The sequence below is a fragment of the Lethenteron reissneri genome, unplaced genomic scaffold (genome assembly GCF_015708825.2).
Source record: "Lethenteron reissneri isolate LAM-NWPU_2019-01 unplaced genomic scaffold, ASM1570882v1 scaffold_665, whole genome shotgun sequence".
NCBI classification, from domain to species: Eukaryota; Metazoa; Chordata; class Hyperoartia; order Petromyzontiformes; family Petromyzontidae; genus Lethenteron; species Lethenteron reissneri.
This window is the reverse complement of record NW_026892187.1, coordinates 16,639-33,386: the sequence shown is the minus strand read 5'-3', so window position 1 is coordinate 33,386 and position 16,748 is coordinate 16,639. Positions and strand designations below refer to the sequence as shown.

Sequence of the window (16,748 nt, the reverse complement as noted above, 5' to 3'; positions counted from 1 at the left end):
AATCAGACACCCTGAAATGAGTCTAAAACAGCTGCAAAAGTCCAGGCCAGAAAAAAACTTTTTTTTTGTTGACCAGTGTTATTATCAATTTTATTATCTTATTTATTTTCCCCTACGCGACTTACCGAAAAAACCTAAGAAAATCTGCAACCGCAAACGCAACCACTCTCCCACCCACCCACCCGTCTCCTCTCTCCTCCACCCCCACGCGGGTTTGCCACAGGTGGACACCACCGCGTCCCAGGGCGCGGCGGACGGCGTCGCGTGGCTGCGTCTGGTGCAACCGGCGAGGGACCGCGCCGAGCAGAATCTCGAGGCCTACCTCAAGAACGGGCAGCTCTTCTACCGCTCGCTGCGCAAGATCTCGCGCGACGAGGAGCTGCTGGTGTGGTACGGCAGGGAGCTGGCCGCCCTGCTGCGACTCGACGACCACAGTGCCGCACAAGGCCGCCAACGGTGGGGGAGGAGGGATGGGTGGGGGCACAAATGTTTGCGTTTGGTTCGGTTTGCTCGTGCGTGCGCGCGCGTGTTTACGGGGGGGGAGCGGTGGTGCAGTGGTCGGCGCTCCCCGCGCGCGCTACGAATCTGATTCTCGCTCACGACCGGCGGTGGTGGCGAATGTTCGAAGTGGTCCCGGGCTCCCTCTAGGTCGACTCAGGTGTAAGCATCGCCACGAGAGAGACAGACGCGTCTGGGCGTGGTGCTGGTCACCTACAACACCCTCTCTCGTGTGTGCCGGCCTTCGTAGGTGCTCGTTAGCAGAACTTGCCAGCAGCAGTGTTTGTGTTTTTTTTTATATACATGGGTGGAGTGGTGGCGCAGTGGTTTGCACACTACGCAAGAAACTCGGAAGCCTGAGTTGGGATTTCCATAGATGTCTACTGATATATCTGTGAAAAAATGCTTTATCGCTCATCGGATTGCATCCAGTGTAACTAAACATTCTGATTCTAGATTCCAGGTCACGCTATTATTGGCGACCGAGTCATAGTCGGACCGGTCATGAACCTGCCCCGAGGTCAACTCACTGATCACCTCTTTTAGCCGAGACACAGATCCTCGCTAACAGCGCTTGTCGAACACAGTCTGCATGGCGAAACAGCGATTGTGTTTTTAAATGTGTGTGTGCATCAAGTGCACGCAGTACACGTATTGCTGGAGCTATCCAGTAGTAACCGTAAAATGTTTTGTTCCCGGTAACAATTGCGAAGCTAGTAATATGTTTTTCCCCTTTCAACTGGTACAAAAACTGACCGTACCAGTTGAAATGGTAAAAACCTATTACTATATTTTGCCACTGGTAAAGGAGGTCTCATAGTGTAAATTGCAAAGCTGTTTTCGGAATGCGCTGTCCGCCGTCAAATAGACAGAAAATAAAAATCCCTCGACATATTTCTCATTAACAATCTTTTAAAAGGATCAACGGATACAACTGTCCTTCGAGATGCCGTCTCTTACGAAGTATGATGGACTCATCTTCTTGGTTCTTTCGGTAAAGTCACGTAGAAGGGAAGTAATAAAATAATAAAATAAAACATAATAAAATAAAATAATTCTCACGATGTTTCGGCTACAACGCAAGCAGCCGTCTTCAGGTGAAGAATGAGACACTACCAAGCTAGGAGCTTATATATAAGCTGGGTTGGAGGTGGAAGAGCGCCTTAACAAAAATAATGTGCATATGAAGAGGAATTTAGCATATTCATGGGAAATGCGTAGGAGGTGGACTCAATGACAAGTGACTCTTTGGTCCGGTCAAACAAAAACTATTGAAGTGAAGTTACGCAGGGAGATGTTAGTACGCGTATGCGCATTACATCGTTGTCTGGGAGACATTCTTATATGAGGCTTTGGCTTGTGCGAAAATTCCCGTACTCATCAGCAGACCATTTGTGGGGATGCGGGGAAATTAATTTGCAGGAAGCTACTAATAAGAGTTAACTAAGCCTATAGATGCCTCGTGCGCGTGTGCATTCCTCTACATGCTGTGCGTGTCATATCAATATGTACGGGGAAATCAATTTGCAGGCAGTCGCTAGTAAAGTTAATTATGCCGACGCAACACTTGAGAATTGATGGCTGCAAGAGTAATTAAAACATATGTGTATAGAGTAATAGCAGGCATGCGTGCACTTAAATGTGTCTGTATGCTGCGCTATATAGAGGCACGCACGGTTGGCTACGTACAGTGCTAAAGAAGTTATTATGTTTTATTTTTATTATTTTATTACTTCCCTTCTACGTGACTTTACCGAAAGAACCAAGAAGAAGTTCACCATACATACGCACCATCCACGGTTAAACGCTTCTCGGTGACATGGTAGAACTTCATGAAGTGTGCGTCACAACTCACGCGGATTATACAGCACTACGGCCGGTTTCACACATACACGTGCCATTCTCAGCAACTCAGGAACAAAGCAATGGAGCTCAAACTCACGCATAGCGTCTATGTGGGATCCAGGATCACCATCATCATCATCATAATATTTGAAGACTGAAAAAAACCTGTCCCCAATCTGAGCCATCGAACAGAGGCGGCGTTTTCAGATGCGCTTCTGCGGCCGTCTGGAACGTTCTTCGTTCCGATATGCGGAGGCCAACTGGAGCGATGCGCTTTTAAATCATGTAGATTGAAAACGAATTTCTTTAGATCTGCTTGTTGTGTTTAGTTTGTGTTGTCCTTCCTCCGGACTCTTCGATGAGCACGGTTGGCTACGTACGGTGCGGAAAAAAAGTTCAACATACATACGTATATATGGCGTCTCTTTATTGATCATATTCAAAGGGGGTGGGGGGGGGATGCTTAACTCTAGTGATGAACTTCTGACGAACAAAGTGATGCCATACGTTTGCAGTTTTGATTTGGGCACGTCGATACACGAGGGGGGTGAGATCATTATAATTAAGATGAACACGTACAATTACAACTTTGTCCAAGTCGCCATTACACATGCATTCTAATGTGGCAAAAAGTAGCAATTAAATGTATTACATACTGGCATGACAAACATGCACATATGCATCCAAACATCACATACATACGTAGAACGCAAGACAGACGCCCATTATATACACGACAAACACGACACGCATGCAAACATAAAACACGCGTCACATGACACATACGTGCAATCACACAGGCATGCACACATCACATACATACTGTGAATACACACAGACATTACATTCGTGTATACAGAAACTATCTGCGGACACATGAACATACGCTACTACGTAGACACACAACACACGCGTTACACAGACACCGCCAAGACAAAGATACCCTGTGTGGACTTTTGCAGACTGACAGGGCAAGTGCTGTTAGCGAGCACCTAGTAAGGCCAGCACGACGCTAAACCACCAACAACCGGATATTGACCGATAACTTTCTGACCTGCCCCTACTGGAGATTTGCGACAAAGAGCTTTATCGCTCATCGGATTCATCCAGTACAAATAACGATTCTGATGGGCAAAAAAAAAAATACAGGATTTTGAATTGGCTGGCAGTGGCGTCACCACAGCACCTGTGCCAGGCTAGGTGCGCATTAAAGCCACGGTGAAGGATCGAAGGCTCGCTGCGTTACGGGGAGGTCACGGGACGGCCTCCGGGTGTCAAGGGTTGACCGAGTTGCCCCGCAACTGCGTCAGCTGTGACTTCCACAGTTCCACTCAAGAAGGAACGCCACCCATCTCCTCCCCCCGCTCTAGCTAGGCAAGTGCTGTTAGCGAGCGTCTACGAAGGCCGACAAAGTATGGGTGGTCGTGGGGCGGTTCCTCCAGTGACGCTGTTCACACAGCGCAGCGGATACGCGACTCGTTTGGGGCCGAGTCGATCCAGGGGGGGTCCCGGTAATAGTCGTGAACATTCCTTTTGGCTGTGAGCGCGAATCTAAATCGGGTCCGCCCCGGGTTGTGAGCGCGGCGCGCTGAACCACGGCACGGACCGCGTGACCGCCTACACACACGTGACCTACCGACACACGAGCACACACGGACCCCGCGCGCTTTCGCGACACTCCCATTGACGAGCACGCGCGCGCTGTCGCCGTTCGCGACACTCTCATTGACGAGCACGCGCGCGGTCGCGACACTTCCAATGACGAGCGCGCGCGCGTTCGCGACACTCCCATTGACGAGCGCGCGCGCGCGCTGTCGCCGTTCGCGACACTCCCATTGACGAGCGCGCGCGCGCGGTCGCGACACTCCCATTGACGAGCGCGCGCGCGCGCGGTCGCGACACTCCATTGACGAGCGCGCGCGCGTTCGCGACACTCCCTTTGACGAGCACGCGCGCGGTCGCCGTTCGCGACACTCCCATTGACGAGCACGCACGCGCGCGGTCGCCGTTCGCGACACTCCCATTGATGAGCACGCGCGCGGTCGCCGTTCGCGACACTCCCATTGACGAGGCGCGCGCGCGGTCGCCGTTCGCAGGAGGCGTCTCCCCATCGTCCCCGCTGCTGCGCTGTGGCGAGTGCCAGCAGGCGTTCCACTTCGAGTTCCCCTACGCGGCGCACTTGCGCTTCCTGTGCCAGAAGCGGCGCGACTTCTCGATCCTGCACGAGAACCTGCGCATCCTCGCCTTCCCGGGGGGCGGCCCCGCGCACCACCACCACCACGGGGTTGGCGGCGGTGGTGGCGCCGTGCTGTCCCCGGCGGCCCTCCTTCACCAGCACCTGCTCGAGGGCAAGCGGGCGGCCGCCGCGGCTGCCGCAGCCGCAGCCGGCCTCTTCCTGGAGAGCGGAAAGCGCGTCACCAACTTCCACAGCCTGGCGCACGACATGGAGAAGGCGCGGCGGCCCGTCGAGCGACGCGGACGAAAGGACGCCCGCCAAGAGGGCGCGGGGCGAGCGCTAAACCGCTGCCCGCCTCGGGTGACTCCCCGCCAGCGGCTGCGGCCAAGGGCGACTGTGCGCTCGTGAGCAAGGCCGCGTCGGTGCCCGTCGCGGGCGCTCTCGACGAGCACCGCGACGCCACCACCACCACCAACATCGGCGGGCTGCGACGGGGCTACCCGCGACGAGCGAGTGGTGAAGGACGACCGCGAGCGCTCCTCGGATGACGTCGACGAGGGTGCGGGAGGCGCCGAGGAGGCCGTGCTACGCGACGGACGCGCTGCAGCAGCAGCAGCAGCACGGCTCGAAGCGCAGCGCGTTCACAGAGGTGGTGCGCAAGGCGGGCAAGGAGCGCGCCGAGGACGAGGCGTGCGAGGCGTTCGCCGCGGCGCTCAGGAGCCGGAGCGCCTCCGCGGAGCTGTGCGGCGGTGCCAAGACTCTGTCCGAGACGCGCGCCGAGGTGGCCATCAACGCCGCGGCCGCCTTCACGTCGCTGCTCAAGTCGCCGCTCGGCGGCGCGGAGCGCAAGAGCGCCTTCTCGCAGCCCGTGCGGCCATTCGCGCAGCTCTCCGCCTCCATGCTGCCTCCCTCCATGCAGGGCTCGAAGCAGCACGGCCTCGAGATCACGGAGGAGGCGGCCTTGCAGAACGCGTACAAGCATCACCAGCAGCAGCAGCAGCACCACACGCCGCACCATCATCATCACCACCATCAGCAGCACCATCAGCAGCAGCAGACCCCGTTCCTACTCGCACCCGCCTTCTGGCCCAAGGCGACCGCGATCCCAGTGCAGCTGCCCGGAGCGCTGCCCCTGCTGCCCCCGACGCTCACGCCGTTGGGGCTGCCCGCGCAGAACTGGTGCGCCAAGTGCAACACGTCGTTTCGGATGACCTCCGACTTGGTGTACCACATGCGCTCGCACCACAAGAAGGAGTACGCGGAGGAGCCGGTGCTCAAGCGGCGCCGCGAGGACAAGCTCAAGTGCCCCATCTGCAACGAGACGTTCCGAGAGCGTCACCACCTCTCCAGACACATGACCTCGCACAATTAAAGGCCCCCCCCGGCTTTCGCTGGCTTTGTTGCTCCTACGACCGGGGTTTAACTGAACCCAATTCACCCACCCCACACCCACCACCACCCCACCCCCACCACGGACGTGCAATTTTCAACGTTGTTGTTGTTACCAAATCGTCTCCGTTGCGCGCTGCACGCGGCTGGTGATTGCAAAACAAGTCCCGCGTGACGAAGAGAGCGCCGAGTGTAATTCATAGTTATTCGTGGTGTGTGTGTGCGGGTTACGTCTGGAAGACAAAGGCGTGGGCACGGGCGTGACGTTGGCCACACACCATCCCGTGTTGCCCTGCCGGCCTTGATAGGTGCTCGCAAACAGCGCTTGTCCCCCAACAGTCTGTGTTACAGGCGACACGGAGCGGTGTCTGTCCCTCGTCATCGTCCGCGCAGGTCACGTGTGATTTAAGCGCCGATGAAATCGTAGAGATCGTGTGTGCGACGCAGGCCTCGATATTTCATGAGACATTCTCGGAACACCCCCGAGGTTACGGATCTCCCCCCACGGCACTCCCACCACCCCCCCCCCTCTCTACAGCGCGCGGGTTTGGGGAGGGGGTATTTTCAGGAGATCAGCCCCGGACAGCTCCGACTGAAATGAAGCAACGTCTGTGTACGTGTGGAACTCGAGTACAGATCTGGCGTGCCCCACGCGACGCACCCGAAATTTGAATCGGCCCCTTCCAGCGTCACGTCATGTTACGTGTTTAGCAATCATCGGGCGCGTGCGGCGTGTAACACCGTGATTTGTATCTGCACGGAGAAAATTGCTGAAACGTTGAAAATGCGGACCGTGTTTCTGTCGCGATGACTGGATTTTGCAAGACTCTGCGCTTGGGCCAGGCTAAGCAGAGATCATGTATATACTGTATATGGTATAAACGTATATATGAAACACAGTGTATATACGGTATATAGAGCGCGCATGTTGCGCCTTTAGAGAGGTATTTATATATACAGTACACGAGACGGGGTTCAAAACGTTCCGCGTTACGAGACACTGGGCCCTGTCGCGCGAGCAGCATCCCATAGCCGTCTCGGCGACGAGTCGATCACCAGTTACGTCGACTTGTCTGCCGAGTAGCACGCTTGGTCAACGTACGGCGCGAAAGAAGTTCAGAACACACGCACGCACGCACGTCCGTGCAGAAATGTCAAGTCGGCAAATGCGGCCCGCTTAAGGCTCCTCCTCCGAGGGGCTAGTATGGATTTTGTGTCCATCCAACCGCGTCGCTGATGCCACTTAAACGCGATATGAGAATAAGGACCCCGCCCATGTAACGCTGTACACGTGACAGTGCGTTAGGTGTATTTCATACTAGTCTATTTTAATTACTCCGAACCGTAATTGGTAATAATTCACAGCCCTTTGTCAATCCAAAGCTAGATGAAGGTCTTCGCTGCGCCGTGTCGCTCGGGGCGGTTCCTTTGACCATACTTCACCACGCTGGTCAGTGCGGGTTGGTGAAGGTGTGGAGAGGGAGGAGGTCTGATCGACTTAATATGACTCCCCGTGGATGGCGAGCCCACGAGCAGAAATCTAACTCGGGTCATCAGCGTCGCAGCTCATCGCGTTTGTCGGTGGTGATTCTGAACGTGATGCCGTAAACTGCGTTGGGGGGGTACGTCGATAAGATTCGGATCTCGAAGGGTTTTGACCTCCCTTCGTATATCGCGGGTTTGTATGACAAGACACGTGGAAAGGTCAACGCCGTTACAATTTCGTACCCTGCTAGCGACACGCGTTCGAGAGAGACACGGCGATAGAGACGTCAACGTTCACAAGGGACGGTAGAGCGATTAACACAACAACGTCAAAGGTTGTTATAGAGGCACAGATGTTGAAGCACTTTTTGTTGTTGTTGTTATTGTTATTTTTAAAAGGCAGAGTCGTTGCCAATTGTAAACGCGCGACGTGGAGATTGAAATGCGGCGGTCACGTGGCAATGGACGTGCGCTCAATTTAAAATGAAACCTAAACGATCGTGGGGTACATTAAATGGCGATTTCAAAGGACACGTACTCACTCCACGCACTTGAAGTCAATTAAGCGTGATTAGTCAATTGCGTAAATAATTAAGCGATTGATCATTATGACGCGAGTTGGCCACAGGAGGTCACGTTGGTGTTAATGTCATTACCAAGTCGCCGCCGATATCCCGTGCACGTTGAATGACAGAAACACACATTGCACACATTACCATGGACATCGCAATCATCTGGTGTAACACCACCACGTTGTTACCCCCCCACCACCGCCTCCAAGCCCCTCGTAATGATCGGTATAATTAACAAAGACTCAACACACTCGTCAATAATACCACCGTGAACGGATAAAGATGTAAAACGGGCCAGTGTCACTGACAAATGTGAGTTTTGTGATTTGTGCTTTATGCACAACCACAAACCACAGCGGCCCACGCAGTATCACAATTATTTTGTTGACTATAAACGCGTAATTAAGACGCATCAAGAATGACACGGACGGCATTTGAAGGGGAATAGAATTAGCTCTCCGTCAGCAGTGGGCACAGCGTCTTTGCCATAGCGGTGGGGGAGGGGGAGTGCCGGTTATCCTGGTAGCAAAAGTAGCTATTACACGTGTTGTAGCTACTACACGTGTTGTAGCTACTACACGTGTTGTAGCTGCATGTGTAGTAGCTACTACACGTGTAGTAGCTACTACACGTGTAGTAGCTACAACACGTGTTGTAACTACTACACGTGTAGTAGCTACTACACGTGTTGTAGCTGCATGTGTAGTAGCTACAACACGTGTTGTAGCTACTACACGTGTTGTAACTACTACACGTGTTGTAGCTACTACACGTGTTGTAGCTACTACACGTGTAGCTACTACACGTGTTATAGCTACTACACGTGTTATAGCTACTACACGTGTAGCTACTACACGTGTTGTAGCTACTACACGTGTTGTAGCTACTACACGTGTTGTAGCTACATATTTAGTAGCTACGGGCCCCGCACTTTGAAAGGTCCCCGCGCTAAATGCTTTCAAGCTATCAATTCCGGTTCAGTGATTCTGCACTTGCTCTATTACTATAGTCCTATACCGCCTTCAACCTTTATGAACGACTGGGTGTTTAAGGTTCGCGATTTGTCGTATTATCCGGCTGTATAACAAATGAAACATTACAATTACTTTACTATGCAAGTTAAACATTTGTGTTGTCATATTTGTGTTTTTTTTTATTTAGGGCCCCTTTATAACATGAGCTACAGGTCCCGCACTAGCTTCATCCGGCGCTGGGGGGAGGTACAGGGGATTAAATGGGAGCCTCCCCCCTTCCCTCCCCCTGGGCCCCCCCCCCCATCCGTCCCTTAGGCCCCGGTGCAGGGGCAGTTGCACCGCCTGCACACACTCGATAGCTACGCCACTGACTGTGTGGGTAGACGGGTGACACCCACGTGTCGCCTACACGTGACGATGTAGAATTGGGGCTGTCACCAATTAATTCTCAATTCGAAAACGATGGGCACGTGTCTCTCCCCCACCCCACCCACCCACCCCACCCACCCCACCCCCTCTGCCTGCCGCTGTCCAACGAGCAGCAACAATCAGCACACCACATCTGTCTGGCGTGGGACGTGAGAAAGAAAAAGTGGTGGGACAGGTCCAAGACTCGGTTACACGTAGCGCTTCCCCGTTCCCACGAGAGATACGTCAACATTTATTTCGATTTGTGTGTTTCTTTTTTGTTAACGTTGTGTCGTGCAACGTCTTACAGTCTCGGTTGCCACAGACGTTTAAGTCGAGTACATTGCACGACCAAAGGGAAGTGGTCGCACGCTGACAAGTGACAACCCCGGCGAACTGAAGGCGAGTCTGTTTTTAGGGGCCGTCCATAAATGACGTCACGCGTTTTTGGACGATTTTTGACCCCCCCCCCTCGTCACACGGCGTCACAAAAAGTCAGACTCCCCCTCCCCCCCCCGAATATGACGTCACAAAGCTCTGCCCTTTCCCCCCAAAACCATATTTCCATTTTTAAAATAAAACATGCTTCAAATCGCTTTAAACTATTGTCATTGTAGTGCGTATTTAATGTGGCGCTGCACTCTGATGTTGTAGTATAACAATTGGTGTTATAACAATTCTATATTTATTTAAAGTTGCGCATTTTAACGTATCGTCACATTTCTCAACCCCCCCCCCCCTTCGTCACACATCGTCACAAATGTCTGACCCCCCCCCCCCCCCCACTCCTAGGTGCGTGACGTCATTTATGGACGGCCCCTTAACACGATTTACGCAAAGACCTCTCAACGCCCGCGTAGACTGCGCCGAGCTTCCGAGGAAGGGTGACGTTCCGTTTCGTTTGTTGTCCTACTCCCGCACCGCCGGTTGGCTACGTACGGTGCGAAAGAAGTTCAGCGTACGTACATGTCAGCGAGCACAGATTAAGTCCTGCACGCGGGGCAGGGTGTGGCTTTCGCCCTGTGTGGTGCTGTTGTTCGTACACCGCACGAGAGCTCACTGATGGCCGAGTCGACCTAGGCGTAGGACCAGTTCCGATGTCACGTGGCACTCATGTTAGCCGTGGCCGGGAATCGAACTGCGAGTTCGCCGGGTCAGTAGCATCAGTGCCGACATCCGCTTAAGCCACCGGCTCGCTACGCACGCCTACAAAGACAAAGACCCCCCGTATAGCCTTAGGCGTTTAGGGTAAGTGCTGTTAGCGGGCACCTATGAAGGCCGGCACGGCACACGAGGTGGGGGGGAAGGGGGTTGGGTGGCCAACATCGCGGCCGACCGCCTTTGTCTCCTTCACGGCGATGTTTACTGCACACCGCACAAGGTACTCATTTTGATGCTGAGTCGACCTACGGCGGTGCCAAGGACCGGTTCGGGTGAACGTCACTGGTGTTAGGCCGACGCACGCCTACACAATGAACACAAAGCACAGCCACACACAGGAACGCTTTTGTTCAATCGGCGACGCATCGCAATTTGACTTTGCAGACCACGCGTGCGCTTCTCATGGCCAAAGTTGAGCAAAACTGAATTCGCAATACGTGAACAACCCTCCCCGTACTAGCTTGACTACTTGCTCTCCGAGTCCTCCACTGCACTAATATACGCGTGTGACCTAGTGTTGATGTACAACGGTGTTTCGAAAGTATATAACGAATAAATGAATAAAACACGTTTCGTCTGCGAGGCTCGCTTCTTGCAAAAGCTGTTGTTGTACCACCACCACCATCACTTGCGTGCAGCAGTAGTGCCTCTGGCGGATGTTCGCGCAGTTGCAATGTCCCCCATATGTACTCTTTGTTTCTTTCGGTAAAGTCACGTAGGTATAAAAATAAATAAAATCACGACGTTTCGGGCGCAACACAAGCGTCCGTCATCAGGTGGGAAAGCATGCACGTCGTGATTTATTTCATTTTATTTTTCTACCTACGTGACTTTACCGAAATAGCCAAAGAGTATGGATTCCTGCAGTCACGAAAGCTTCAAATCAATGTTCCCCATATGCTTTCAAGAAGAAAAAGAACCGCACGCTTTTGTTAGTCTGATGCTGTTCTGTGCGATTGACAGCTGATGCTGGCGATGAGTCTAATCTTCATCGTAATTCAGCACCATGGACAAGGACATCCGAACTCGGCGCATTGAGAATATGTTGAGCTTTATTTATTAATAGATTTTTGGCTGTTAAAAAAAAATCCGCACTTTTAAGAGGATGGCGTGAATTGTGATTGTATTTGTTGTGCGTTCGTGCGAGCATGTATTTGATAGATGGCGTGGGGGGGGGGGCGACATTGTAATACAGGAGACATTTCATTTAATGCTGTTGGACAAATCTGTTTGCACAAGGTGTGTGCGCGTGTGTGTCCGTGGGTCGCGTTCACTCGAACGAGCGGCAGTGCGTCTCCGCCGCTTTATAGAACCTCGGCGGAGGGCATTTATAGCCACGCGCTCTTTAATCCTGGCACGGAAAATCACGACAGATGGCTGAAACTTGGCAACATTTTGGGACCGTATTGTGCATCACTTGAAGGATGATTCCCTCATTTGCCGTTTGCCGTCACGTGACATTACTTAATGCCATCCAATTAAGGGTAGGAGGCGAACTCCGTTAAGTCTATTCTGTCGAGCCAATAGTTCTGGGATGCCACGAATGCCATCCCAGGAATGTTCGCTGAGCTTGTGCGGGGTACTGGGGACAGATGAAGCGTCGTGCCGTAGTGTGTGTGTGTGAGTGTGTGTGAGTGTGTGTGTGAGGATGAACTCGGTCAGACACACGCTTCACTTTCAACCTTGACCAAAGGACGTTGAGCTAGCGAGCGGCGTGCTCTGTGCAATTTGGTTCTCGATGAAGTGTACGCTTGCATCGCACGGCTTGATTTCTCACTCGATGTTTTTGACGCAACGCTGCTTCTTGGGGCTCCGATCAACACGGTTGGCTACGTACGGTGCGAAAGAATGTGTCAACATACACACATACATTCGGCTGGCTTGCAATAGGGTTTAGCGGCGTGAGGCACTACCACTAAGATCCATTGCAACCGCGGATTTAGACACAATGATGTTAGGGGGTCAGAAGATGACCTTCGATCTCATGTGCCCTATAATCCCATTAGCACGTTTATGATTTCGATTTAAAGCTTTCGTGACTGCAGGGATTCATCTTCTCTCTTGATATGCAAATTCCTTTGTCAAGGCGCCCCTTCCCCCCTCCAACCCAGTTGAAATATACGCTGCCAAGGCTGGTGGTGTCCATTCAGACGCTGTCTTCCCGACAGTACGGCTGCTTGCGTTGTGGCCGAAACGTCGTGAGAATTATTTTATTATGTTTTATTTTTATTATTTTATTATTTCCCTTCTACGTGACTTTACCGAAAAAACCAAGAAGACGTTTATGAATGTCAAAATGTGGGGTACATTGCAAATAACATCGGGTTGTCAACACAAAGTGAAATAGCTGTGGCTGTCTAAAATACTGCAGTTCCCGGAACAGCATTTGGACCATTTGGCGATGTCATAATAAATACGCTGCTTTGTGCGGGCGACATGACAGCGTATTTTTGGGGTGGTGTACATACGTACGTATCTTTAATTTGGGACTGATTGGAAAGCACAAGTGTGAGTGTGTGTGTGTCTCGGTATGCGAGCACAGATACATTTCCATGCGCTTTCAGAAATCACGTGTTCGTGAGCAGCTCGCCATTGAGACGAGCCATTGCTGGAAGACGCGCTCGAATCGTAACGATTTTAACAACCCCGAACCCAGCCAAACACACACGTGGTGGCCGTCCACGATTCTATCGTCGTTGTCGTAAACCGCGTGCATGGCTCCCCACCCTCACCACCAAGGTAGCAAGCCCACGATAGTTATTGTAAATCATTACTATATATAGGCTAATAATAAATAATAATTAAAAATACTTCAAATATGACCCTTTATAGACTATTGTTTTCTACGCAGTGATTATTAACCAATGTTTTGGTTATTAAAACTAAATAAAACATGGATGTAGTGGAAAACAAAATCATCTGGCCTGTAGGTTGTTCTTCTTGGTGGATTGTCATATCGCACAATCTTGTGAGATAGCCACTGCTTGGATATCTTAATCTTCCAGCATCGGATTGTTTAATTGACGATCATGATGATTCATATATTGACTGACTCGTAATTTTACAAAGATCTCCTGTATAGCCTGAACAGACTGTTGGGGCAAGTGCTGTTAGCGAGCACGTATGGACACAAAGATAAATATCCCCCGCATAGCCTTAACAGACTGTAGGGGCAAGTGCTGTTAGCGAGCACCTATGAAGGCCGGAACGGTACACGAGGGGGTGGGTGGCCAACACCACGCCCGACCGCCTTTGTCTCCCTATGGACACACGCACGCACACACACACACACACACACCCCTACCTCAATCAATGCGGCGTAAAGTTAGCGGTCGTAACTTCACAGCAGTCCATAGCTCTGTGTGTCTGTGTTGTGTGGAAGTTTAAAACGAATGCTCCCGCTAAATGCACACAACGCGTACTTGGTCGAGAGCGTCCGGCCAATGCGTACAGGTATCCGTGCGGGGATATTATTCGCAGAAGTTTGCTGATGTGCAGTTGACGTTCGCGACATCAAGCGTGAGTGAGCAATGGCAACGTCGTAACGCAGCCGCGTTATTTATGCTCGCGATTTAAAGCACATCGCCGCGTAAAGTGCACTCCCTGTCACCCTTTCACCTTCGCCTGGCGACGCGTCGCCTTTATATTCGCGGGGAGTTTTCCGCGACTCGCCTGTCGGAGAGGAGGGTTCCACGTCCAGCAGAGGACGTAGCCGTCATTGGCTGTGGGGGCTTCGTAGCGCGACGTGTCCCCTTGCGAGCGCACCGTTTGGCGATGCGCCGTGTCACCGCGAGACAACTCTCAACAAACGCCGTTTGTCACCGAGGCGGCGACGTCAACCACGGCGCTTGTGCCAGGCTAGGTTCGCGTCGAGGCCACATGAAGTGTCGAGGAGGCTCCCTGACAGGAGGTCACGGGACAAATCCGGGTTGTTACGGGTTGACTCAATGGGAAGATCGTCAGATGCGCCACCCGTGCTCTGCACGACGCTAACTTCCTGCGTTTTATCGCTCCGCTCGCTGTTGTGAGTGCCGCTCCTCTTTCGCTCCGTTGTTGTTGTTGGAGGGCGACTGCCGTTCCAATTGCCCAGTGGCGGCGTCCTTCACGAACCTCCTCCATAGAGGGCTCCTCCGTTCGAGTCGACTGGCTCGCTCGCACAAACACACACAAAACCACGACGCATTTCTACCGCCATCCATTCTATAGTCAGAAACTAAAACACGGACGCGTTGAAACGATTCTATCCTTTCTCAAACTATGAGCCAACTATTAGACTGCGCCACGGGGATTACGGGACGAGGCATTTAAATTCCACAGCTGGTGTATACGAATAGCGGACACAAGTGTGAGGCTTTCAATTTTCACCAAGACGCAATACCGCAATGATATTTTTTCCCAAAGAGTATGCAGGGTTTCACCCCCATCTCTCTCTCTCTGTCACACACACGATTGGCGCTGTGGTGGCTCAACGTCTTCAGTGTCCAGCAGCACAGCCACCCAGGAACACCCTCCAACATGTTTCTTCTATACAAATGGCCCAAAAGACGCCCACACAAATGTGGCATATTTCAGTGTGCCCGCTTTCCGTTCAACAGCACGAGACGTCGTGAGCCGTTAATCACAGAGCAGCGCGCACGAGGGCTGAAGCTCAGTCTTCGCGGAGTTCCACAACAAGCAAGTGGAGAATGATGATCGAGATTGTTCGAAAAGTCGTGTAAGTCGAGTGACAAAAAAAAGCAGCGAGGGTGCAATTAAGCGATGTGCCGACGTAGCCTTTACCTCGCCACACACAAGGGCTGAGAGCGAGAGCTGCATGCATGAGGGAGACGAAGGGAGCATGTAACGCGTGGTTAACTTTTCCTCTCGTCCCTCTCACTGAGTTTCAATAGCCCTCGCCTCCACCCATTCATTTGTGTGTGTTTTTATTATCAGGGTCATACTACAGGGCTGTCGTGCAGACCTGCTGCATTGGGGTTTTGTTTATTCCAGATTTGTTTTTATCCAGTTAATGAGCGTTTGTTATACACGTGGGATGAAACCCGGAGCACCCGGAGACAACCCACGCGTGCGAGGGAGCAACGCTCTATCCCCGTACAGACGGAAACAGATGGCGATGAGTCCACCTGCTGTCACTGCCTCCTCCCGGTGAACCAGGGGCACGGCACTTCCTCGACGCGCACATGGAGGCAGTCTCACGACATTTGGTGCGGTCATCATCCACCAACACCCTCGCTGCTTCCTCCTCCTCCACAGTGCTGGATCACAGGACACGCGCGCCGTTCAAAAGCGACAAATCACCACCGGAGAGAAAAAAACACCGCTCGCTTTGCAAATCGTTGATATTTTGCTTTTCTCTCCCCACCACCCCTGCACCCCCGAAGCCCCGCACCCTACCCCCCCCCCTCTCTCTCCCCGCTGTTGTCAAAGTTTTTATGATTTTCGCAAACGCTTCGCTTTTCTCCGAACTCCGCCTCCGACCTGGCGCGTGACCACAATAAATCCGGAGCCCCCCCCCCACCCCCCACGACACTCCCCCCATCATAACCCCCCCCCACCCCCCCCCCACGACGCTCCCCCCATCATACTCCCCACCCTCCACCCCCTGACTCTCCCCCCATCATAACCCCCCCCACACCCCCCCAGCAGACTCGCGTGATGAAGCTCAGCGTTTGCCGTGCGCGGCTGGTAATCAAGCCATGCAAGATGCATGCTGTCGTAAATCTCAAAAAGTGTCACACTTTGCCGCGGACATTATTGTAGGGAAGCAGTCGCTTCGCCTTTCGCTCGAATGGTTAATCAGGTGCACGCGAGGCCCCGGGGAGGAGGAGGAGGAGGACGCAGCCTGTAATCAAACCGAATGAACAATCGAGGAATTCATAGCCGTGCATGCAGCATCAGTAACACGCCGGCGTACATGCGCGTGTAAATAAATGTCAACGCTCGAACGAATTGTCGCGACATGCCTGCCCGTACGCGCGCCTGCGACCTACGGCATTACGCAGCAGCAGCAGCAGATGCATACGCGGTGTGGTTGCCATTCGCACCCGACGCATATGCTCATGTGTGCGTGGTAATATGCAATGCACACAACGTATTTTTAGATAGCAAAGTATCCCGATTATGACACGCTCTACCCCCGTGCGGCATCCGCCTCTCACCCGTGAAATCTGTTTCTATGAGATAAACATTACATTTAGCGCATGAGTGCCAAATCCGTCTTTGTCGCACAGCTGAGCAAAG

The 16,748-nt window shown here is 52.6% G+C and overlaps 1 pseudogene; it reads left to right on the top strand.

Annotated features, from left to right (window-relative positions):
* Positions 1-223: 223 nt before the first annotated feature.
* LOC133340048 (PR domain zinc finger protein 8-like) lies at positions 224-8,434 on the top strand (annotated as a pseudogene).
* The last annotated feature ends 8,314 nt before the right edge of the window (positions 8,435-16,748 follow it).